The 25,461-nt window shown below is 41.2% G+C and overlaps 1 protein-coding gene across 1 annotated transcript in view; it reads right to left on the bottom strand.

The window, feature by feature from the left end:
• The window catches only part of ZNF142 (zinc finger protein 142), a 597,391-nt gene that overhangs the window by 38,621 nt on the left and 533,309 nt on the right, over nt 1–25,461 (bottom strand). The window lies entirely within an intron of this gene.

Genomic DNA, 25,461 nt, shown 5'->3' with positions numbered 1-25,461 from the left:
GTAATTTGCTCCTGTCCTTTAATAAAGGTCCCAATTCCAGTTGTTTTCTCTCTCTTACTATATTCACTACTTCTAGTACAGCTGGTTTAGACTTTGACATACATTTTCTAGTAATTGCTTTTTTAGCAGTCACCAAAATTAGGCTCAGCAAGACCATACTATGTCTAGGCAATTCTGATTCTGTATCACAGCTCAGAAAATAATTTCCTTAATTACACCACTTTGCTCACCCAGTCTGCAGGGAATCTTTAAAGTCTGCCAGCTCATTACAGTCCCAGAAAATATGTTCCAAATAACCTCTTTCTTCCCCATCACACTTCCAACATTTGCTGTTTATCTGAGGAAAATTTATTTGGAATCTACTTGGGGTATAAAAATACCTATGTAAACACCTCCAAGCAAAAAACCTAAATCTTCTAGACTTTGTTGCATATTTGGGAGACATACATATATCCCCCCATTGTTTCTTTCTGAATTGCTTATCCAATCCTTTTAAACCTCCTGCTCGATTCTTATAGTTATCATGCAATATTTTATATGCTCTACTAATTATTCCTTTAACAGCAGCTACTGTTCTAGATTCTTCAAAAAAACTCGTCAAGTGATGCTCTTTTTGGTTAGGATCCCCATATTTATTTCTCTTTACCCATATTCTGATATCAATCCTTAATAGGGAAGGCAATCTCTAGACTGCAGTCCAAATAAATTATTGGCCTCTTCTCATCTTCTCATTCTATTACCTTTCCCTCTCTAATTACTTGTTCCCAATACCTTGGCTCTTTTGCCGGTTTTCTCCAATAAATTCCATCCCCTCTTGTCTATTATCTGTATCCCCAAATTGCAGTCATCCCTAACAGCAGAATCTCCTTTTTCCATTCCCCTGTTGGGATTATTCTTAGAATACCTTCTCCTGCTTTATAAATATAATATTCTGCATGGTTATTGTTATTCTCCTTAAGGATCTACATCCAAAATCCTAGTCTCTCCTTGTTTCTTGAGCCCCCCCTTTCATCAGCATCCCTTTCTACTTCGAATTACAGGTTTCTGCTTGTGCCTTAACTGTGTGGCTCTCATATACCCCTTCAAATCGGGTAATCCCAAACCGCCTTATTCTATTCAAAGGATCAGCTTATCCCACTTGACTCTTGCAGTCTTCCCCTCCCAGATAAAATCCTTCAGCCCTTTATTAATTGCTATCCACAACTTCTCCTCTGGTCGATAAAAATATGCCTGACCGGTGTATAAAACTAAAGGGAATAAACATTTTAACTACTTATATCTTACTACTGATATCCATATAACAGAGCTTCCATTTTCTCAGTTTTTGTATTATCTTTTGTTTAGTCTCTTCCCACATATCCTTAGCTGTCACATTTGTATCAGTTCTAAACCATACTCCTAAGTACTTCATTTTATCATGCTCCCATAAGTATGGATATTGCTGAATCAATTCGTATGTAGGTACATCATTTACAGTTATTGCCTTTGTTTTAGCTTCATTAATTTTGTATCTCAAAAATATCCAAAACTGCCTCAGAATGTTCCACAACACTGAAATGTCATTTTCTGGTTTTGTCAGCTATAAAATAATATCACCTGCAAATAGAGCTAGCTTTTCTTGACTACCATACCAATTATATCCTTGAATTTCTGAGTCCCTTATTTTCTTTGCATATGGTTCTAAATATAATGCAAATAACAAAGGGGAGAGATGATACCCCTATCTGGTTCCTCTGCTCAAGCAGTAAAGATCAGAGAGGACCGGACCCCACCCCACTTTAATTTCCACCTCTGATCCCCCATATATCCTCCTAAACAACCTTATAATTCTATCAGGGAATGCAAATGCTTCCATTGGTCTGCTCATAAAGTCCCAACCTACTCTATTAATGTCTTCTCTGCATCAGGAACCACCAACAGTGGTATTTTCTTACTTTCTGATTCTCTTTGTATTATCAATGTTCTGTTAATGTTGTCAAATGTTTGCCTCCCCTCCACAAAACCACATTGATCCACATCTATCAATTTTGGCATCATTTTTGCCATTCTTTTAGCCATTACAAACAAATGAGCCTGTATGAAGCTGGATCTGATAGATCTTTACCCACTTTAGGTACTACAGCTACTACTATTTTTTCCAGGATGTTGGTATTTCTCCTCCTCTTAAAATACTGTTAAACAAAACCTTTGAGATATTTATCACTTTCCCCCCGTAGCTTCCAAACTTCCACAGGAATATCATCTTTTCCTGGGGACTTTCTTGTAAACTGGTTATGGATTACCATTTTTATCTCATCTCCTCCTATCCTAACTGCTTCCTCTACCTCTAACCTTGGCATATTTAATTCTTCCATAAACATTTCAATTTGTATCTTTTCGACTTTCAGAGAATTTCCAAAATATTTCTAATACTTCTACAGGATCCCCTGTTATCTTCATTGTTATAGGCTCCCTAAGCTTGGTTACACCCCTTTCTACTTTCTGTTGCCTGAGTCGTTGTGCTAAACATTTTTGTGGTCTAGCGTAATTATCAAAAACAGTTTAACAGCAGTATTTCTAAACTCATGCATATTAAAGAGGTAATCTTTTATTTTCTGCTTAGCATTCTGCAGTTGCTCCTCCTCTTGTTCTGTGAGATTCCCCCTATTATGCAATACTTTAACATGTGTCAGTCTCTCTAAATAATTCTTGTTACTTCTTAACCATATCTCTCACTTTTAATTTCACCCTATTTTTAAACTCCACTTTAAGTTTATGCCACTCCCTAGTAATATTTTCAGAAGAAATGTATATGTTCTCTAATAACTCCTGAATAATTTCCACTACCCATTCCTTACATTCCTCTTTTTTCAACAGATAGGTTGGAAAGCACAAGTGTCTCATTATTATTTCATTATGCTGTGTTTTTATTTTAGTTATTATTGGCACATGATCTGAAATAATTATTGGGTGCATATCAAGACCTTTAATTAAATGTACATGTTCCCGTGAAATTTAAATTCTATCCAGCCTAGTCCAGTTTGTGTCTTATGTATATTCACTACGAACACTAAGTACTGAATTCACATCTTTATGCCAGATATATTCATAAATTTCTTTAAAAATCTACCATCCTTTGTTATATTTTCCTTTCTGGGCCACCCAGTTACTTCTTCATTGTTGCAGATCAAATTCCAGTCCCCACTTAACAAGTAATATTCCTTGCTGAAAACTGATGATTTCTCCCAGAATTTTCTTAAGCTCCATTATAGCAATTTTCCTTGCAATATAAATACATGCCAGTGTAATCCTCGTCCTTTGCCAGTAGCCCCTTAATACTATAAATCTTCCATTATTGTCTTTTTTTATCCTCTTCTATTACTATTGGAGCTCCTCTTACAACTAATATAAGTAGCACTCTTCATTTCCCCTGGTATTCTGCTGAATAACCATCCTAAAAACCTTTCTTTATCAAATTTACATGTTCAGTTCTTTCCAAGTGTGTCTCCCGTAGCTCAACTATTTGCACTCTATATTTTTTAATATAGTTCACTACTTTTTCTTTTTTGTATTTCTCTGTGAGACCATTAATGTTTAGAGACATTATAGAAAGAGATATATTCTAGAGGGATTATTATTCCCACCTTTTATGTACAACAGCTTTTTATTAAATGTCTAGTTCCAGCTTTTGTGTTACATGCATGCACCATTTGTCAGGTTAATCTTTTATAGAATTGTTTCTCATCTTCTCCATTTGAGCCTATGTCACATCTTGCAGAACATTTTGTTTTACTGAAAATCCTCAAACACACACACACACACACAATACCCCCTAAAACCTACAACCTTAATAACAACACACAAAACCATGTACATAATAAGAATAAACATTCTAAACTGATTGTCTCAAGCCTGTGGCTGTGGCTATCAAAAAAAGTCATTCATGCTAAGATGCATGGTAATGCCTGTGCTTTTAGTAAATGTTATCTGGTTTTGTCTTTTCTTTATAGCTCTCCCAGCTGAGACAACACAAACTGCTAAGGATACTTTGTTTCCCAGGAAAAAAAGCCTTATAATATTCTATATTTTTTTTCATTTATATGCTTTGTAGTAAACTTGTTGCTGGATAATGACAATGGCCTTAACCCAGGCATTTCCCTATGCAGCTATGAGAGAAAGCACACTATATTTTTTTATTTTGTCATGCTCTCTTAACCAGACTTTTCCTCTCTCCCACTTTTTTTTATTGCAGTGCCTACATTTCTTAAAACTGAACAAGGAAAAAGAAGGAGGAAAAAAAACAACAAAAGCATCTGTTTATATTAGTATCTCCATTACATTTAAAAAAAACAGAGAAAACTTTACTTCATAGCTTGCTAGGTAATGTAACATTTAAACAGTACCATTAAGAAAAAAAGAAATTTGTCTTACTTTCAGTTAACTTTCTCCATCCTCCTCCTCCTACTCTCCAAAGTAGTTCTCTGAAGATTAATGACAAAGTAGGGCATATGCTTTAGGGTCCCCTACAAGTTTAACAAAGTCAACAAAAATCCAATATTTCCAAATCCTCTTTTTCTGCCATGTTTCACAAGTATAATTATTGCTATCTAATCCCACATTTGTCAGTTTCTAAGTTACTAATTTTATTCTCTGAACATTAATAACATGAAGCAAGGTATACGCTTTAAAGTCTCCTACAAGTTTAACAAAGACCAAGTCAGTCCAATATTTTCAGATTTTTTTGTCATGTTTCAAAAATATAATTATGGCTTTGTTATTCCACATTTGTTGATTGCCAAGTTACTAGCTTTTATCCTGTTCATCTCTATCTCCCAAATCCTGTCTCTGTTTCATTTCCAACATATTCCAGATTGTTCTAACTCTTATGTTTTCTTCCTTCTCTCACACATTTTCCATTGAAAGAGTGGAAAAGATTTCATGGGTTCATTCTCTCTGTAGTCCTTACCACCAGAAGAACATGAGGCAGAACCTCCTCCTGTTTCACAGCTCACCCTATGTTGGACAAACTTTTGTATTTCTTCCATAGCAAGTACATAATCAAAACTGATTTTGTTCCTCCAGGGAAAAACACTTTGAAGATGGCTGTGTACAGCAGTATGAATCTTATGACCACTTCCCAGCATTCCCTAAGTAATGGAATATATTTACTCCTCTTCTGCCTGGTGTACACTGAATAGTCGTTCTCCACAAACACTACTGTCTCCCACTTTTAGCACTTTGTCCTTCTGCCACAGTTTTGTCAAAATCAACTCCTTCTGTCGATGAGACTGCATCTTTACTATTAAAGGTCTAGGCTGTTTTTCTAGCAACCAGATATGGAGCATACACACAATGTGCCCTTTCAATTAACATTTCCTGTTGTGGAATACCAGTCCAGTTGATTACTGGTGCTTTCATAAAATTAACACAGTCTGTTCCTTCCAACTGCTCTGGTACAGCATAAAATCTCAGCTTTTCCCTACATGCTCTATCTTCCAAGTCTATTATTTTTTGAAGCATCTCTTCTTGTGCAGTCTCATATTCAGCCAGCCTTTTCTTCATTTAATTTATTATACCCATATTCTAACATGGTGCTTCAATGCTGTCAGGTCTGTTAGGATGCCAAAGAAAGAATAGACAAGATTTATTTACCTCTCTAATGTATTTTTATTTGTTGTTAAAGAAGTAGTCTGAACTATCCCTGGGATTCATAAAGCTTTTTACCATAGGCACTAAAATCTGCAGCAGAACGGGATGTTTTCATAATCGTGGGAAATGTGATTTTAGCAACAATGAGTAAAGACCTCAGATCAGCTAATTTGGATGTTACAAGTGCTAATCAGTACTTGTCTTGCAATAATCACCTCTGGTGGCCCATGCAATGCACTGGCACAGGCACCCTCTCATTCATTCCCAAACACACACACACACATATACACACACAAAATCAACACCTCTTTCCTCTTACTTAGTTTACAGAATACCCCTGCTGCCTTGTGAATCACTGATGATTAAAGTCAGTACAGACATTAAAGTTTCACTATTGGTGGTGTTCAGAAAATGCATAGTGGTGCTAAATCTGATGCCCTTTTAACTTTTAAGTTAGTCTGACTAATACTTAAAATTACTACCTGGTGTTATTCCTGGCTTTGTCTGAAGTCTTCAGCATGGCCATGCTGAGGCATGTTGGCCCCGCCCCTTTCCACATGGGTGATGCCCTTTTTCACATGGATTCCACCATCCCTCTCAACTGTCCCTGATTTTATAGAATGCTCCTGTGTTTGACCTTATACCTGCCCTGCCCTTGGTAACTCATGGACCATTACAGTCAGTAATGCCAGAAATTAAGAGTTTCATATTACCTATTGTTCAGACAATACATTAGGATTCAAGAGAGACTCTTTTTTGAAATCCTCAGTTGGTGACAGGACTAAAACTCTGCTTAGTTATGGAAATGCTATCTATACCAAGGTTACAGGTTTTGAAGTTTTTTTCCCTCCTTATATTTTTTTAATGACCTAGGATAATTTTTTTAACACCTTTATCGAATTATCACTTAGGGCCATGGTACAGCGGTTAGCATTGTCACCTCACAGCAAGAGGTTCTCCCGTTCGATTCTCGGCTGGAGCGCCTTCTGTGTGGAGTCTGCATGTCCTTGCCACGGTCGAGTTATGTCTAAAGACATGGAGGTAGTTGCATGTGTGAATGGGTGTGCCTTCTTTGAAGGTTGAACATCGGGCTGGCAACTTGGCACCGTAAAAATCAATTGCCAATCTTTAGTGGACTGGAGTTCCAGTATGGCGACCCCTAACCGGGAAAAGCCGAAAGAATCGAATTATCACTTAAGACATTGGTAAATATACATTTATATAAACTGTATTAAAGGACCACTACAGGTAAATGATGAAAAAATACATATTTTTTATCTAGTCATGATTTTCAGCACCTCCCAAAGCTGCTTTAATCCAAAAAAAGTATTCATTCTTAAATTTATTTTTTTCCCGCCTGCCTTCATGGGGGGGGGGGGGGGGCAGACATCTTGATGACAGTATTTTCCCTTGAAAGGCTAAATCTGTCCCAAAATGCAGTCTGACAGCCCTGATTGTGAGAACAATTAGCCCTACCATCTGTTGTCAGATCAGGCTTCCATTCACTTTGAATGGAAAACCTGAAAAGTATTGCCAAGTTTAACAGTCAGTATATCCAGTGTCAACTACGCTGAGTTTTACAAATGTTGTTTCTACTGACGTACTACACATTTTCTGAAAAATGCTTGCAAAAGTGTCAACAAATTACTAAGATAAAAAAGACTTTTTACAAAGAGGAGTTTTGTTACTGTCAGTGCCTGACAAAGTTACTCCTCCCTTCTCCCCTCCTTCAATGCGCCAGAGTCTCACATTTCCAGCTAGGCTAGGTTCAGCTAATTAGCAACCCCTTTGTATTTGGTTTCTGTGTTCCTCCATTTTCTTGTGTGGCCAGAGGTAGTTTCTTTACTCACCAGTGGGAGTGGGGAGTACTGAGCTGCTTGTTTGTCCTCAGAGGAGTGGTTAGAAGCAGCAACTAGTAATTCGTCGGCCATTTTGGGTCATTTCCTGTTTTTTCCAGCCCCCTGCTATAAAGCACACATTAGCGCGCTTTAGCGCGGAGCTGCTACCGTTGCACACTAGGGCAGCGCTGGTTAATCAGATTTAAACTATTAGGGCTATCTAAAGTCCACTCTTCAAATTTTCCCTTAAAACTACCTTCCTCAAAGTATACTACTGTTCTATTTAGTGTATCCTACAACCATAAATTATCTCTACTTGACTCCCAAGTAGACTATTCTCTATCTGTATAGTGAAGCACTTGCTCCTACAGTACTTATCACCTCGATACAGCACTCTTGTTATAGAAAGTACCCCAAAAAAGCAAACCCCATTTCTCGGTCACCCACATCCCCCAGAACCTTTTCTTATGTTTTTCTGTCTATTCCTTCTAGCATGTCGAGGGATCAGTTACTAATGTCCTCTCCTGCTCAGCTGGTGAACCTGGGAATATTGAGGCAATGTTACAATTGCCTCATGTACACAGACAACCCTCTCCTCCTCCCACAAAACACAAATACATGCGAGAGATGCAACTATATGGCCAAACTGGAGGCTGAGCTCTCTCAACATAGGACTGGCATGACCAGACAGGAGGAGAAGGTAACCACACACACTATAGACCCAGTCTCACATAATACCATCACAACCTCAAATCATACACATAAACACACAAAGACATACTCGGAGGCTCTGATCAAAAATCTACCAAAACAGCAGAGGCCACCAAAGCAGACACCCAAACAACTACCACCTCAGAACACAACATCTGCAACACATAGACCACACAGTCAGAGTGTCAAGCAGTCACAGCCCTTAAGGCCAAACACAATGCCAGACACACTAGTCATTGGTGACTCCATAGTCAGACACACTGACGTCCCGCTCACCAGACTGTGTAAGGAGAAGGTCACAGTAAGCTGCCTGTCGGGTGCTAGAATCCGCCACATAATGCATGCACTCAGGTCTCTCAACAGCAGGTACAAGTACGACTCGATCATTGTCCACGCTGGTGTTAACGACCTGAGACGTACCTCCTTGGACTACATGAAAAGAGACATAGAGGAGCTCTCTGATTATGTAGCCCAAGCAGGTATGACCCTGACCTTGAGCAGTATCCTACCTTCACCAAGAATGATGCCACAATACAGAGATATAATGATCAGCTTTAACAATTGGCTTAAACTCTGGTGTCATTCAAAGGGGATCCAATGTCTGTCTGCCTGGGATAACATGCTGGACAAGCCACGCTGCTTCGCAAGGGACGGCTTGCACTTGTCACCCCTGGGATTCCGGATTTTGGCAAAGGCTCTTGCCACCCCCATAGTGCCTTTTTTAGGCAAGGCTCAAATTCTAAACCTACCACCCTAGAACAAAACAAAGAAAACAAACTAAGGGTAATGCTGCTCAATGCCAGAAGTCTCAACCTCAAGATGCACGCACTCGAGGCCCTTCTCAGTATGGAGAACATCGATGTCTGTGCTGTGACAGAAACCTGGTTCAAGGCTCCTGAGAGCACCCCAGCACCATCAGGTTTTACCTCATATCATGCGTTCCGGCCCCAAAACCCGGACAATACCAAGAAAGGAGGAGGGGTATCCATATTCATCAAGGACACCCACACCTCAAGATTGGTGGCATCGCACAATGCATCGGAAACCATCCAGGTGCAATTAACCATAGGCAAGACTGCTCTGCAATTTGTAGCATGTTACAGGCCACCCTCGCAAACTCAGGAACCTCATATGGCCTTTCTGAAAACACTGGAGGATAAATGTATCTCCGAACACCATCATACTAGGTGACTTCAACTACCCTAATATAGACTGGGAACACTACTCAAGCCCAAACACTCTAGCCCAAAAGTTCCTGGAATTCATAAACTCAAATGCCATGGAACAACTAGTCACCATCCCCACAAGAGGAGAAAACATACTTGATCTCATCATCACGAACATGGGAGCACAATGTTCAACGCCGGAAGTATACCCCTCACTGGTGAGATCTGATCACAAACTAATCTCGCTGGAGGTCCTCATCCCGCCCTCACCCGAAATGAAAAAGACCATAGTAAAGAACTTCTCGAAAGCCGACTTCACACTTCTAAAGACTAGTGTGGTCTCCTTTAAGGCCCCTGAGCCGGCGGTTAACATTACTCAAACCGCTGAATCACTTACAAATGCCTTCTACCAGCACCTGCAGGGCTGCATGGATCAGGCAATCCCAAGCAAAACAAAGACTCTTTGTACCAAAGGCAAGCGTCCAGTCTGGTGTACCCCAGCCATAAACAAACTCTACAACAAAAGGAGAAAGCTACTACAAGATAGAGCAAAATCCTTAAGATACCGCTGATCACTATAAGTAAAAAGCTAAGAGCTCTCATAAAATCATCCAAAGCTAATTTTGAGAAAAAAATAGCTAAGGACTCTAAAGACAACCATAAGGCATTCTTTAGCTATGTCAGAAACCTAGGAGGAAACTCCCAGATATGTTCAGAATTAGTTCAAAATGATGTGAAGATTACTGATCCTACAGACATTGCCAACATACTGGCTGACAGGTTCAGTGCAAACTTCTCCCCCCCCTAAAGGAGAGATATCTATACCAAATGATTGTAGCCCCCCAAACATCTCTAACGCCCAGGTGAGAACTGCTCTCTCCAAGGCAAAGAACACAGCATCCATGGGACCTGATGGTGTCCCCGGCTGTGTGCTCCATGAACTCAACGAGGAATTAAACCCACAGTTAGGACAGCTGTTTAATCTTAGTCTCACCTCCGGATACGCATCCAGGAGTGGCGCAGCGACTGTGGTCCCACTCCACAAAGGCGGTGCCTCCACCGACCCTGGAAATTACCGTCCCATTAGCTTGACAAGCCTTATCTGCAAAGCCATGGAGAGGATCATAATGGATCTCATAAATAAAGACATAGGGAACTTGCAGACTTTGGATCCAACCCAGTTTGGCTTTGTCAAAGGCAGATCATGCCTTCTAAACTTGGTTGACTTTTTGAAACAGTCACCAAGGCCATTGACGAGGAAAGGCAGTCCATACAGCCTACCTAGACCTGGCGAAGGCTTTTGATACAATACCTCACTCGGGTATCATTGAAAAACTCATCAACTTAAATGTAAACCCATACATTACAAGATGGGTTGCAAACTGGCTGAGTGACAGAACCCACAGGGTCAGAGTTGCTGGCGCCATGTCAGACTCAAAGCCTGTCACAAGTGGTGTCCCACAGGGCTCAGTCCTGGGCCCACTCTTGTTTGGCATCTACTTTTCTGAAGTACAAGCAAACACAGGAGGGTTATGGCTGACAAAGTTTGCAGATGACTGCAAACTGGGCGCCGTAGTTGAAAACACATCCGACACAGATATCCTTCAGAAGGGTCTCACAGAAACGGACAACTGGTGCCAGAAGCCATGGCCTAAAGTTAAATGCCAAGAAATGCATAGTCATACCCTTTGGGAAAAATAAGGTTACCCCTAGCTACCATATAGGTGGCAATCCCCTGAACACAGAAGAAGTTATTAGGGACCTGGGAACCCAGGTTGACAGTAGCCTTTCATTCGACACTCATATTGCTAAAGTAGTTAGGAAGACCTTCTACATTGCCCACCTTATCATGAAGGGATTCACATCTAGATCAAGGGAAGTCATAGTCTCCCTATACTCATCACTCATCAGACCAATGATCGAGTACAATGCCCCATTCGGAATGTATCTGACCCGACACTTGCAGCAGCTGGAGAGGCCACAAAAGTTCCTCACCAAAAGGATAAAGGGTCTCAAAAATCTGTCTTATGCTGCCCGACTGAAAGAACTCCAGTTATATTCAGTTGCTTACCGCTTGCTCAGAGGTGACCTATGCCTGACATACAAGGCCATATCAAACCCAGATTTGATGTACATGCTTCATCTCAAAAAATCTAGATCCCTCAGAGCCACAAGGGCGGGAGACTTAAACCTCGACACGGTTATTAATAGGACGTGCTGGAGGGATAGATTCATCACCCAAAGACTCCCTATGCTGTGGAACAAAATCCCGGTTTATGTGAGGCAGAGCACCTCGCTGGCCTTGTTCAAGAGGAATCTTGACCAATGGATGGGAGATCGCAGATACACCTCAGGGGTTACCTCAGTGTCACTGCTCGACAGAGGCACAGCAAAATAATGGGCATAGTTTCTCCAAACTAAAGGGGTGGCATAAGCCACAAAACTATGGGCTAGGCTTATAAATGTCCTCAGGCAGATAGCCTAGTATGAACCTATGAACCTATGCATGACAACAGACATCAAAACAAATGTCAGCCTGGTGTGCCACTGAAACTGTTCCCTAATGACTCTTTCCTCCTTACTGTTGACTCCACTATTCCAGGCAAACTGGGAGAAAAAAAAAACCCTAACCTGAATTCAGCTTTTTTTGTCCATTGTATCAATTTTCTCAAATGTACATAGTGAAATATTTGCTTTGGAGTCTATAGTGCTTACTGGCTAGCCACATACTTATTTTTGCACACTTACTTTTATATAGCACAACATGAACCATAGTGCCAAACTTTACCTAACAATTTAATATATATTTTTTAATATTAACAGTAGCCTCCCTAGGCTCTTATGTCAGCCACTACTTTTTGTTACAATAGCTTCACGCAGTCTTTTTTTAGTTGTATTCTTTAAGAATATCTCATCCTTTCAGCAACAAACTCAACTCGTTGACAAAGCTTCAAAGTTATAAAGCTTTTTCTAAGTAGCAGTACTGCTACTTTGGTTCAGATTATAAGGAGTACATGAACTGGTATCCAGTTGATGAAAAATTATTCCTACATTGCAAGAATTTTCATTGTTTGCTCAAGACAATCCAAATCCTTATTCAAAAATCTTTTCAGTTCTACCATGTCAGAGCAAAAGTGTAATGCCAAATCAGGTAGACTTGTGCGGTATGCTGGTTTGACACTAAACCCTATTACCCTCCTGCCCCTCATCACACCGCTCTCAATCCATTCAGGCATTTACAGTGGATATAAAAAGTGTACACACCCCTGTTAAAATACCAGGTTTTTGTGATATAAAAAAACGAAACCACAATAAATAATTTCAAAACTTTTCCCACCTTTAATGTGACCTATAACCTGTACAATTCAATTGAAAAACAAACTGTAAGGGAAAAAATATAAAAAAATAAAAAAAAGTACAATACTGACACAATATCTGTGTGCCCTGTTTGGTCACAGCCTCACCTCAGGCTTTGTCTCTACTGAATGGCGCACTGCTATAGTCATTCCTCTTCATAAAGGGGGAGCGACTACAGACCCTGGGAATTACCGCTCCATTAGAATGACGAGTCTGATATATAAAGCTATGGAGCACATCATCATGGACCTGATTAACAAAAATATAGAAAATCTCCAAACACTAGACCTCACGAAATTTGGCTTTGTGAAAGGGACATCATGTCTGCTCAACATGGTTGACTTCTTTGAGTCAGTCACCAGGGCTGTGGATGAAGGTAAGGCAGTGCATACAGCCTACCTCAATCTGGCCAAGGCCTTTGATACCATTCCTCACTTGGGAATTATTGATAAACTCACAACACTAGGCAACAACCCCTATATCACTAGGTGGGCTGCAAATTGGCTCACAGACAGAACACACAGTGTGAAAGTAGCGTACTCCAAGGCAGACTGCTGACCAGTCACGAGTGGAGTCTCACAGGGATCGGTCCTGGGTCCTTTCCTGTTCAGCATCTACTTTTCAGAAGTCCAGGTCACCATAAAGGGACTCTGGCTGACCAAGATTGCAGACGACTGCAAGCTGGGAGGCATTATTAATTCCCCAAGTGATGCAGACATCCTACAGAAAGGCCTCACTGACACCAATGACTGGTGTCGAAACCACGTCCTTAAGCTTGATGCCAAAAAATGTGTCATCATCCCCTTTGGTAAAAACTCATTTCCCACTAATTACCACATCGATGGGAGCCCACTGAAGGTGTTATAAGAGATCTGGGGATGCAGGTTGACATCAAACTCTCCTTCGACCACCACATTGCCACTGTGGTCAGAAAGTCCTTCTATGTGGCACATCTCATTACCAAGTGATTTGCATCCAGGAAGAAAGAGGCCATAAACGCTCTCTACTCTTCCCTCATTAGACCAATAATAGAGTATAATGCCCCATTTGGCATGTACCTCACTAGACACCTGCAACAGCTGAACAAGCCACAGAAGTACCTCACAAAGAGGATCTTAGGCAGTAAACACATGTCTTACACAGACTCAAATGAATCCAGCTATTCTCTGTCTCATATTGCCTACTTAGAGGCGATCTCTGCTTGACTTACAAAGCCATGTCTGACCCAGCTCTGTTAGAAATGCTACATCAAAGAAATCCCAGTCCCTCCACACCACACGCTCCAGAGACCTCAACCTCATTAGCACAATCAACAGAACATGCTGGAGGGAATGGTTCCTCACCCAGAGACTGCCCATGCTCTGGAATAGACTTCCCATACATGGCAAGCACAGCACCATGCTATCCCTCTGCAAGAGAAATCTTGATGAGTGGATGGGTAATAAAAATTTCACCCTGGGGATCACTCCAGTGGCTCTACTTGACACAGGCACTGGGAACTAACATTGGGTGGCACAATGCCAGGGCAATTCTATGAGCTAGGCTTGTAAGGGCTCTGGGGCCACTGGCCTGGTACACACCTATGAACCTATAAGCTGATTGCATAAGTGTGCACACCCTTAAACTAATACTTTGTTGAAGCACCTTTAGATTTAATTACAACATTCAGTCTTCTTGGGTAGGAGTATCTCAGCATGACGTATCTTGACTTGGCAATATTTGCCCACTCTTCCTTGCAAAAGAGCTCCAAATCTGTCAGATTGTGAGGGCATCTCTTGTGCACAGCCCTATTTAGGTCACCCCACAGATTTTCTATTGGATTTAGGTCTGGGCTCTTGCTGGGCCATTCCAAAATTTAAATTTTCTTTTGGTGAAGTCATTCTTTTGTTAATTTGGATGTATGCTCAGGGTCATTGTCATATTGAAAGGTGAAATTCCTCTTCATCTTCAGCTTTCTAGCAGATGCCTGAAGGTTTTGGGCCAAAAGTGACTGGTATTTGGAACTGTTCATAATTCCATCCACCTTGACTAAAGCCCCAGTTCCAGCTGAAGAAAAGCAACGCCAAAGCATGATACTGCCACCACCACGCTTCACCAGGAGGATGGTGTTCTTTTGGTGATGTGAAGTGTTGTTTTTGCGCCAAACATACCTTTTGGAATTGTGGCCAAAAAGTTCAAACTTGGTCTCCATCAGACCATAACACATTTTCCCACATGCTTATGGCAGACGATGTATTGTTTTGCAAATTTTGGCTGGGCCTGGATGTTTTTCTGTGTAAGAAAAAGACTTCCATCTTGCAACCCTACCCCATAGTCCTGACATATGGAGAATACAGGAGATTGTCACATGTAGTACACAACCAATACTTACCAGAAATTCCTGCAGCTGCTTCAGTGTTGCTGTAGGTCTCTTGGCAGCCGCCTTGACCAGTTTTCGCCTTGTCTTTATGTCAATTTTGGAGGGACGTCCAGTTCTTTGCAATATCACTGTTGTCCCATATTTTCTCCACTTTTTGATGACTGTCTTCACTGTGTTCCATGGTATATCCAGTGCTGTGGAAATCTGTTTGTACCCTTCTCCTGAATGACCTTTCAACAATGAGATCCTTTTGATGCTTAGTAATCTCTCTGCAAACCATGGCTTTTGCTGTAGCAGGCAACTAAGTAAATGTCAGAAAAATCCTACTAGGACAGCTGACCTTTATTAGGGGTTAATCAGAGTCTCTTTAATTTATGGCAGGTGTCTACCCAAGAAGACTGAATGCTGTAACTAAATCAAAAGGTGCTTCACCAAAGTATTAGTTTAAGGGTGTACACACACAACAAAGTATTAGTTTAAGGGTGTGCACACTTACGCAACCAGCTTATTGTACGTTTTTTATAATTTTTCCCCTAACAGATTTGTTTGTTTTTCAATTGATCTGGATAAGTTATAGGTCACATTAAAGGTGGGGAAAAGTTTTGAAATTATTTATTATGGTCTCATTTTTTTATATAGCACAAAGACCTGGCATTTTAACAGGGGTTTGTACACTTTTTATAACCACTGTACATACATAATGACACTCTTATCTTGGAAAAGTGCTAGCAGCTGTACCAACCTCTTTACAAGCAATGCTGTAAGACCTTGGTCAACCAATATGAGAGAAAGATCCTAGTGATGGACTCCTCACAGCTGGTCAGCAAGGTGGTGTCCACCTGGCTTTGGTCCACAATTCTCAGTTACACCTTACAGATCATACTTCCACAGGGCTGACTAAGATACTGATAATGTCAACTCACCCCCCCCACACTAATTGTAGCCAGCCTGCTGCATTTGGTATGGCTCTCCCGAAAGCAGGGCAGCAGGAAGGTGTCAGTCCATTTGCGCTCTACACTCCTTTACACCACAGACGTCATACCAGAATGCTTGCATACACACACATGCACACACGCGCACACGTGCACACACACGGCCGCACACAACTTCACATGTGTGCGCGCACACACACATCTGTACACCAGACCAGCTATAAAAAGAAGTTATGTACTCACCATAACGTTCCATGTGAGTTGTTCCATCTCGTCTTCATTCTTCACTCATGGGTTTGGAGCCGATCCTCGGCTCTGACACAGCCAACTAGCAAGCTCAAAGTTTTCCAGTAGCTCAAGACCTAGCCCCTTATCCCACAATGCACTGCTGGAATTACCTCACATCTTGTTTGATGCGTACCATATAGTGATACTAGAATTATTCTGCCTAGGAATGAAGACAAATTGAGAAACCAGGATGAAGACAGCCTCCAGGTCAACTGCCAGCCAGGAGGGGGAAAGAGGGAGGGACGTGAGAATGAAGGCAAGATGGAACAACTCACATGGAATGTTATGGTGAGTACATAACTTCTTTATGTGAAGTTGTTCAATCTCGCCTTTCATTCTTCACTGATGGGTAGCGTCCCTAGCACCCTAACCCTGGGTGGCTCACGGAAGTACACTCTTCAGAACTGTAGAACCAAATGAAGCCCTGTCCCTGGAGGCCTTATCCACTTTGTAATGAATTATAAAAGTGTGAGGTTTAGACCATGTGGCTGCAGCACAGATGTTGTCTAGAGGTAATTTGGCTTGAAAGGCTGAAGAGGTAGAAACTGCTCTGGTTGAATGAGCCTTCACCTTACTAGACAAGGGCATGTTATGACAAGAATAGGTGTAAGTGATACAATCCGACAGCCACTTAGAGTTGTATTGGCGACTGGTTTACCTTTCCTGGCCTCAGAAAAAGACACAAAAAGCTGATCTGATTTCCTAATCTCTTTTGTTCTGTCTAGATAAAATCTAAGTTGTCTGTGAGCATCAAGTTTGTGCAACATATATTCCAATTTGTTGGTGTGATTAGGGAAGAAAACAGGCAACTCAATGACTTGACTGATGTTAATCTCCGAACATACTTCGGCAAAAAGGATGGGTTTGTCCTGAGAGATACTCTGTCAGCATGAAAGACCATATAAGGAGGCTTGATGGATTGGGCTTGGAGCTCTGACACTCTGTGGGCTGAAGTGATGGCTACTAGGAGGATAGTTTTCCATGATAGTAATTTTAGCTCACAAGATGATGCAGGCTCAAAGGGAGGAAGAATGATGTGAGATAACATAAAATTCAAATTCCAGGGAGAATAAGGAGTCTTCACTGGAGGCCTCATGTGAAAGGAACCTTTTAGAAAAGCTTTAGACAATTGATGAGCTATAATATTCAATCCATCAGTCCCTAGATGGAAATTAGATATAGCAGCTAGTTGTACCCACACCGTAGCAGCCGCTGCTCTTTTGTTGAAAATTTCTGTCAAGAATTGTAAAATAGAAGACAATGGTGCTTGGTAAGGGTCAATATTATGGTGGGAAGCCCAAATGGAAAATTTCTTCCACTTACTACAATACAACTTTCTAGTAGAAGGCTTATGGGAAGCCAACAAAATTTGACTAGTGTCATGGGAAAGATTATAAAGCCTGGCTATGCAGGGAATTGGAGCAGGCAAGCAGTTAGCTTCAGTGTCTGCAATGAAGGATGGAGATCCCTTGATGGTTGTGTCAATAAGTCTGGAACTAGGTCCAAGATCTATGGGTCTTCCAGAATGTGATGGTAAAGAAACAGAAACCAAATCTGCCGAGGCCAATGAGGGGCTATAAGGATGATTGTCCATCCCAGTGACTTTGCTTTCTGTAAAAATCTGAGTATCAGAGGAATTGGGGGAAAAGCATAGAGGAGACACGGGGGGGGGGGCAATCGTGGACCAGAGCATCCCTCGGGGACTGACCTGGCAGGGGAATCAGGGCAAAATAGCTTCTGCATTTGTTGTTGATAGGACTGGCAAATAGGTCGCAAGAAAGCTGGCCCCATTTGCGGAAAAACATGTCCACAATCTCTTGTTTGAGGGACCATTCGTGGGGCAATAAAATTGCCCTGCTCAGTTTGTCCGCTATGACGTTGGATTTGCCCGGGATGTGCATTGCTAAAAGAAAGCACTGGGATGACACTGCCCACTGCCATACTCTGAGGGCTTCTCGGCAATGGGGGTAAGACTTGGTTCCGCCTTGCTTGTTCAGGTACCAGACCACTGACACATCTGTCTGTATTGCAATTGTCCCTAAAGGAAGAGAGCCCTGAAAGTATTGCAACGATAGAAGTACTGCTCTCATCTCGAGGACATTGATATGCAGATGTGATTCTTGATCTGTCCATGTGCCTTGGGCAGTCTTTCCCTGAAAATGCCCCCCCACCCTATCAGGGAAATGTCAAAGTGGTAACTGGAGGGGGTAGCATGAAGGGACTTCCTATTGTGACATGAAGAGACGTCACCCACCACTGAAGATCCTTCTTGCAAGAATTAATTATCAGGATTGTGTGATTCATTGGAAGTTCTTGGTAAGACCATTGCGTGAATAGGAGCCATTGAAGAATCTTCATATGCATCCTTGCTAACGGGATTGCCAATATTGCTGCTGCCATCAATCCTAGTACTTTCAATACCTCTGCAGCTGGTGCTCTGTTCTTTGATACCAAGGATGTGATGTGTTGGCGAAGAATACAAACCCTTTCTGGTGGAAGATGAAGAGTGGTGGTTGACGTGTCTAATTCTGTCCCTATAAAAATGATATGCTGTGATGACAACAAGGCAGACTTTTCAAAATTGACTGTAATGCCTAGCCAATTGCAGTGTGTCAGAGTAGCCTCTCTCACTTGAAATTGATACCTGGTGGTGGAGGTAAGGAGCCAATCGTCCAAGTACGGAAACACCTGGAATCCTAGATGCCTCAGATGAGCCGTGACTACTGCCATGCACTTGGTGAACACTCTGGGGGCTGTAGTGAGACCAAAGGGCAGAGCTCGGAATTGATAATGATTGGCTCCCAGCCAGAAACACAGGTGATCCCTGGATGGTCCGGCCATCTTTATGTTGTAGTACGCATCCTTGAGATCGATCGAGCACATCCAATTGTCTTTCCCTAAAAAGGGAAGTATGGACTGTAGCATGACCATTCGGAACTTCTCTTTCCTCACAAATTGGTTAAGTCTGCTGAGATCCATCTTTTGTATTTTGGTTTGGGTTCTGTGGCCGAAATGTATGGTATGAGTTGTAGCCTGGTAGTGCTGGGGTGCTCTCTGGAGCCTTAAACCAGGTTTCTGTTACTGCACATATATCGATTTTCTCTATACTGAGGAGTGCCTCGAGTGCATGCATTTTGAAGTTTAGACTTCTGGCATAGAGTAGCATTACCCTCAGTTTTTTGTTACTTGTGCTATTTACGGCAGTGGGTTTGTCTTTGGAGCCTTGCCTAAAAAAGGCACTATGGGGGTGGCAAGAGCCTTGGCCAGTATTCAAAAGCCTAAGGATGACAGGTGAAAGCCGTCTAGTGAAGCAGCGTGGCTTGTCGAGCATGTTATCCCAGGCGGACAGACACTGCATCCCCTTTGAATGACACCAGAAACTTAGCCAATTGTTGAAATTGAGAATGTTTTCTTTATACCGTGGTATCATCCTTGGTGAGGGCAGGATGCTACTCAGGGTCATACCGGCCTGGACTATGTGATCAGAGAGCTCTTCTATGTCTCTTTTCATGTAGTCCAGGGAGGTACAGCTCAGGTCATTCACACCAACATGGACAATGACAGAGTCATATTTGTACTCGTTCTGGAGTGACCTGAGTGCTTGTGTTATGTGGTGGATCCTGGCACCCGACAAGTAGCTAACAGTAACTTCCTCCTTATTTAGCCTAGTGAGTGGGACATCAGTGTGCCTGACTAGACTCACCTATTACTAGTATGTTGGGTATGTTATTTTGCCTTAAGGGCTGTGATTGCATGGCACACTGGTTTTGTGAAGTATGTGTTTCATGGTTTGTGGAGGTTGCGTGGATGTTTGCTTTGGAGGTCTCTGTTGGTTTTGCAGATTTTTATTTAGAGCCTCCGAGTATGTTTTCATGTATTTATGTGTGTTTTTTGCCAGTGCTGGTTTAATGGGTCTATGTGAGACTGGTGGCGTGATGCAAGTATTTCCCTTCTCCTCCTGACTGTCTGATCCAGTCTTGGGTTGAGAGAGCTTAGCCTCCAGTTTGGCTGTATAATTGCATCTCTCGCATGTATTAGTGTTTGGTGGTAGGAGGAGAGGGTTGTCTGTGTACATGAGGCAGTTGTAACATTGCCTCAAAATGCCCAGATTCACTAGTTGGACTGGAGAGTACCCCTGAAACTGCCCTTTGGATATGCCTGGATACATAATCTTTCCACCTCAAAAATGTGAAGATATTTACTTAGACTAACATTCAACATATGAACATATCAGATACATTGACCACTGTATCTTTAAAATTCATATGCACACATAAATTTCATTATATGCAGACAGACATCGTACATCAAACTACTTGCAAATTGTCCCATAACTGGTTAACAGATGACATTGAGGGGACCTCCACACTGCACTGACTCCAACTCACACTACCATGTTAGCTGATAATTTTTAACAACTCCTCAAAGTCACAGTCTTAACTGGCAATTCCCACCTATGCTAAGGACAACTGCAAAGCCTTCCTTCAGCTATATCAGTAACCTTAGAGGCAATGCCCAACAATGCTCATAGTTAATACACAACAGCAGCAACACACCCTGGATCACCTCCAAGTCCTTCAAAGAGCAATTACTGAAACTATAACATAATCTAAAAGAAGAAAAAAAACATACAGTCTGCACAAAAGCATAAAGTATTCTTATGAAACACACAACCTAACAAAAAAAATTCCCAAAACAAGTGATAACTGTTAAATTTAATTATAGCTCAATAAAACATGTAATATATCAATACGTTTTACTTTGGTGTGCATTTTTCAAAACACTAATATCTGGAATTACTGGATAACTGAAATCCCCAGCAAGTGACCACAACTACAACATCAACAATAACAATCAGGGCAAAAATATCAGACAAAGCCATGGATGCTCGTTATATGTATATATAAACAGAAGACAAACACACAAAGATTCATGTTATGTGCTGTATAAAGCATATAAACATTGGTACTACTGTCAGTTCACAACACAACTCCAACTCAGTCAGTTGACAGAACAACAGGTTTTGCTTCAACATGACATTTCATTTTCTGAAAGTCCAATGTCTGGCATTAAATTCTGACTACAATGCTTGGTGTTTTCCCACAAATAGGAGGTACAGGAAAACAAATGTTCTGACATATACTTGGACTGTTGAAAGGGTTAATTGACCAGGTACCCAAAAAGGCCTCAAGCACAAAATGCCAAGGCCATACAGGAAAATTCAAGAAAAGGAAACAGGGAAGGGTAACAGATACAAGAAATATCTTAAATTACAACACAGTATCCCTAACTACTGTGAAATACACAAAATTCATGTTCATGATTCCTGCTGCATCTACTGCTAATTATAATTATGCAAGCTGTCAGATATGGGGGCTGAGGGGCTCAAAATGTGGTCAACTGTCAAAAGTTCATGCTAGTGTCTGTAACACAACCTCATTGTTAATGCACAGCCATTTTGGTACACCTGTGCATAAATGAAAAAAAAAACTGTAAAGGAAACATAAGTACTTTCATCCACTGCAAGAGAGAGAAATATGCTCAAATGACAGTACTGTGCTTTCTGCATAAATAATCAGTTTAGAGAAAGTAACTCATTATCAAGTACTACTACTGCCATTCTAAGCAGTACCGATCTCTGGTTTATAATCAAAAATATGCAAAACAACAAACATGTCCACAAAGCCCAATAGTTTAACCAGGATAAAAATGCAAATATCTTATTGCAAATTTTTATTTATTTTTATTTTACATTTGTTGACCGGGATAGTCCGACTGGATGCATGTCCATTTTCAGCAGAGGCCCAGGAAGAAAAGCTCCAAGGTAAACAAAAACATTAAAAACAAGTTACAATTATAATTTTGACAAAGTGTACATAAGCAAACAATAATAAACATGTTCCACAAGTTAGAGTTAAACCCTGGTGAAAGCCAGGGGTAAATTAAACAGTAGCTGATTATAGATTTTACACAACATAGAAGAGAGTTAGGCAGGCTTGATACAATGACAGTTTAGTGCCATATGTTTGAGTCTAGTTTTAAATTGACCTAGGGAGGAGAGTTAAGTAATGTCAGCTGGAAGTGAGTTCCAGGATCTGCCTACAGAGTTTGCAAAGAGAGAGAGTCACCAGCTGCATTGTTAATTTTGCTTGCCTGAATTAGTAGTCTGTTAGAGGATCTCAGCAGTCATGGATTGTGATGGGGGTGATAAGATTTTTAGGTGCAGGAGTATTATCCGGATTATAAAGGATTTTATAAGCCATGATCAGTTAGTTAGACTGGTTAGTTCAAGCCACCCAAGCTGGTTAAGATAGATGCAATAATGTGTCCTAAAAGGCAGCCCAGTGGCAAACCTGGCGATGTGGTTATAGCAGGCTGAGAGTTTGTCAAGTACAGTCTTGTTTATATTAGAGAGTAAAGGGGATGTGTACAGAAGTGTTGAGAGAAGGTGAGAGCGAGCTATAGCAATTTTAGCTGGAGCGGTTAGGAAGGCTTTTATTCTGTAAAGTGACCCTAGTTTTTTATTGATGGTTTTGATTAATTGGTTTACATGTAGGTCGAATTTTAGATTATTTATAATGACACTTAGTAGTTTTGTAGAAGGGTCAGGGGAGATTAATGTGTCATCATTTGCATTTATGATAAAGGTAAAAGCAGGAGACCTTTGTGTTGGTGAGAATAACAGCATTTTCGTTTTTTTTGGGATTTAGTATCAAACGATGTTCAGAAAGCCAGTTTTCTATAGTGTTAAAGGTGGACAGGGTAGAAGAATATAAGTCTGTTGGAGATGTGGCGGAGCAGATCAAGGTGGCATCATCAGCGTATTGGCTACAGCTAACTTTTGGGATGACAGTATACAGGTCGTTAATGAAGATGGAAAACAGCAGGGGCCCTAGTATAGAGCCTTGTAGTACTCCAAGGGTGTTGGGTAGTAGGTTAGAGAGTTTGTCCTGCCAAAGAACAGCCTGCTGTCTCCCATTCAGGTAGGATGTAAACCATTGAAGGGCCTTAGTACCTAGACAGAATGTTTGCAGGGTGTGTATCGAAGCTGATGGTCAACCATGTCGAGTGCCTTGGAAAGATCCAAGAATAGGGCGGAGGACATGTGATTGTTGTTGCGATTAATGTTTATGATGTTGGTGAAAGCTAGTAGTGCTGTGGTGTGGACGGAAGCCGTGTTTGGTATCTGCCATGAGGTGATTCTGGATTAGTTGGTGCATGAGTTGTCTGTGAATTCATTTTTCCATAATCTTTGCAAATGGAGAGAGTATGGTTATTGGGTCTATAATTAGAGAATTCAGTAGAGTTGCCTCCTTTATGAAGTGGGATTACATAGGATATTTTCCAGATGGTGGGAATTCTAGCTTCTGTTATGGTTCTATTAATTAGTATTGATACTGGGTAGGCAATAGCATTAGCTGATTTTTGAAGGTACTCAGTGGGGAGATGATCAGCAGAGAGTGTGGTGGGTTTTAATTTTTTGATCAAGGTATGGATAAGTTATGTGGCCACTGGTTGGAAGCTGAATGAGAGTAGGTTTCTAGGGGTGGTACTTTCAGGACCAGGGGAGCTAGGTGGTAGTTGGCTTGCTAGGGCTTGAATTGTCTCAGTAAAGAATTGGTTAAAATTATCTGAATCGTCCTGGGCGGGGGGGGGGGGGGTATCAATAGTAGCAGCTGGGATGGGTGTAGAAGTTTGTCCAGGATGAAGTAGATTATTCAATAATGCCCAAAACTTCTGAGGGTTGTTTTGATTTACTGTCTGAGTTTTCCAGTAGTATAGTTTTTTTGTCTTGTAAAATGGATTTTTTGGTTTCGTTCCTAGATTGCCTAGATTTAATTTGATCTTAGTTGGTCTTTAGTAGAATACCATAAAGCCCATAATTTGTTTCTATGGGTAATTTTGAGTCTAGACTCTTTAGAAAGCCATGATGCAGTTTTTGCTTTTGTTCTCTCTGAACGAGCAGGTGCATGCAAATCTAGGATCCCAAGACATTTGTTATTAAAGTATGCAACTTCCTCCTCTAAGGGGACGTGTTTTAGAACAGACCAGTTAGATGAGTTAAGTTCTTGTTGGAATTTGGCAGGGTCAAAGTCTTTTTTGTTTCTAACTTTTCTGAGTAAGGGTTGTTGGGGATTAATGACTTTGTGCTTAACTATATAAGTGAGAAGGTGATCGCTTAGGTTGTCGGGGGGGGGGGGTACCAGCAGTGTACAGCTGGGGGTGACTATGAGTGCCCAATCGAGTATGCTTTCTTTTTGGTTGGGTTTACCTAGCCTGGTAGGGGTGGATATGATTTGATTAAAAGCATGCAGGTTAATATGGGTTGATGGGGGCTCTGAGGAACAGGTGCTCCAGTCTATGCTAAAATCCCCGAGTAGTAGGGTTTCTTGGGGGTAATGACATGATAGCCAGTGCAGGGTGTCTTCAAGTGTAGTTATATTGTTACCTGGGGGTATATACATGCAGATGATATTAATGCATTTACTTTTGTTTAGTTGCAAGAATTTCGGAGTTCTTAATCTGTGGTGGTTGTGTTACATCTATGGTCACGTTTAACTCAGATTTGTAGAGTATGGCTACCCCCCTCTTCCTAGAAACACGATCCAGCCTGTGTATGTTATACCCAGGTGGTAACACTTCCTTGTCTGTAGTGTTAGGTTTTAATCAGGTTTTAACTAGACAACTCCAGAAAGTGCAGGCAAATGACGACTGATCAGACTTAAATACAGGACTACAGCACGGAGTCTGTTTGCAGCTGTCAGCACTAATGCACAAAATAACTTTACATCAAAACACAGCTACTTTCAACATGGTGTAATCCTGAATTGGAGTCATCTTCTTTCAGAATAGAATTATGCTATTCAAAGATTATAGGGCAGCACCACTGCAGGTCATCTACCAAACACTCTCAGTTTGACCTTTAAGTGACTCTCCCCTACTCCTTCCCATCTAAGGATCTGGTTATTATCGATAGGCTCTTCCCTATCATCTCTATTTTTGGCCTGGTGGATATGAGCATCCTGATGCAATGTAGTAATGACGTAGTGTAGTAACTGCTTCATGTTCCTTTTAATTTTCGAACAAACACAGTATGTGAGAGCTGTAGATACACAATGGTACTCGTGTAATCTACCCAAACCTCCAAGACCTCCTAAAATGCATCTCTCAGTGGACCCAGA

The sequence above is a fragment of the Protopterus annectens genome, chromosome 6.part0 (genome assembly GCF_019279795.1).
Source record: "Protopterus annectens isolate FY-2018-M chromosome 6.part0, PAN1.0, whole genome shotgun sequence".
In the NCBI taxonomy this organism is placed as follows: domain Eukaryota; kingdom Metazoa; phylum Chordata; order Ceratodontiformes; family Protopteridae; genus Protopterus; species Protopterus annectens.
Note: the sequence above shows the minus strand (reverse complement) of the source record. Positions and strands in the feature narration are given on the sequence as shown.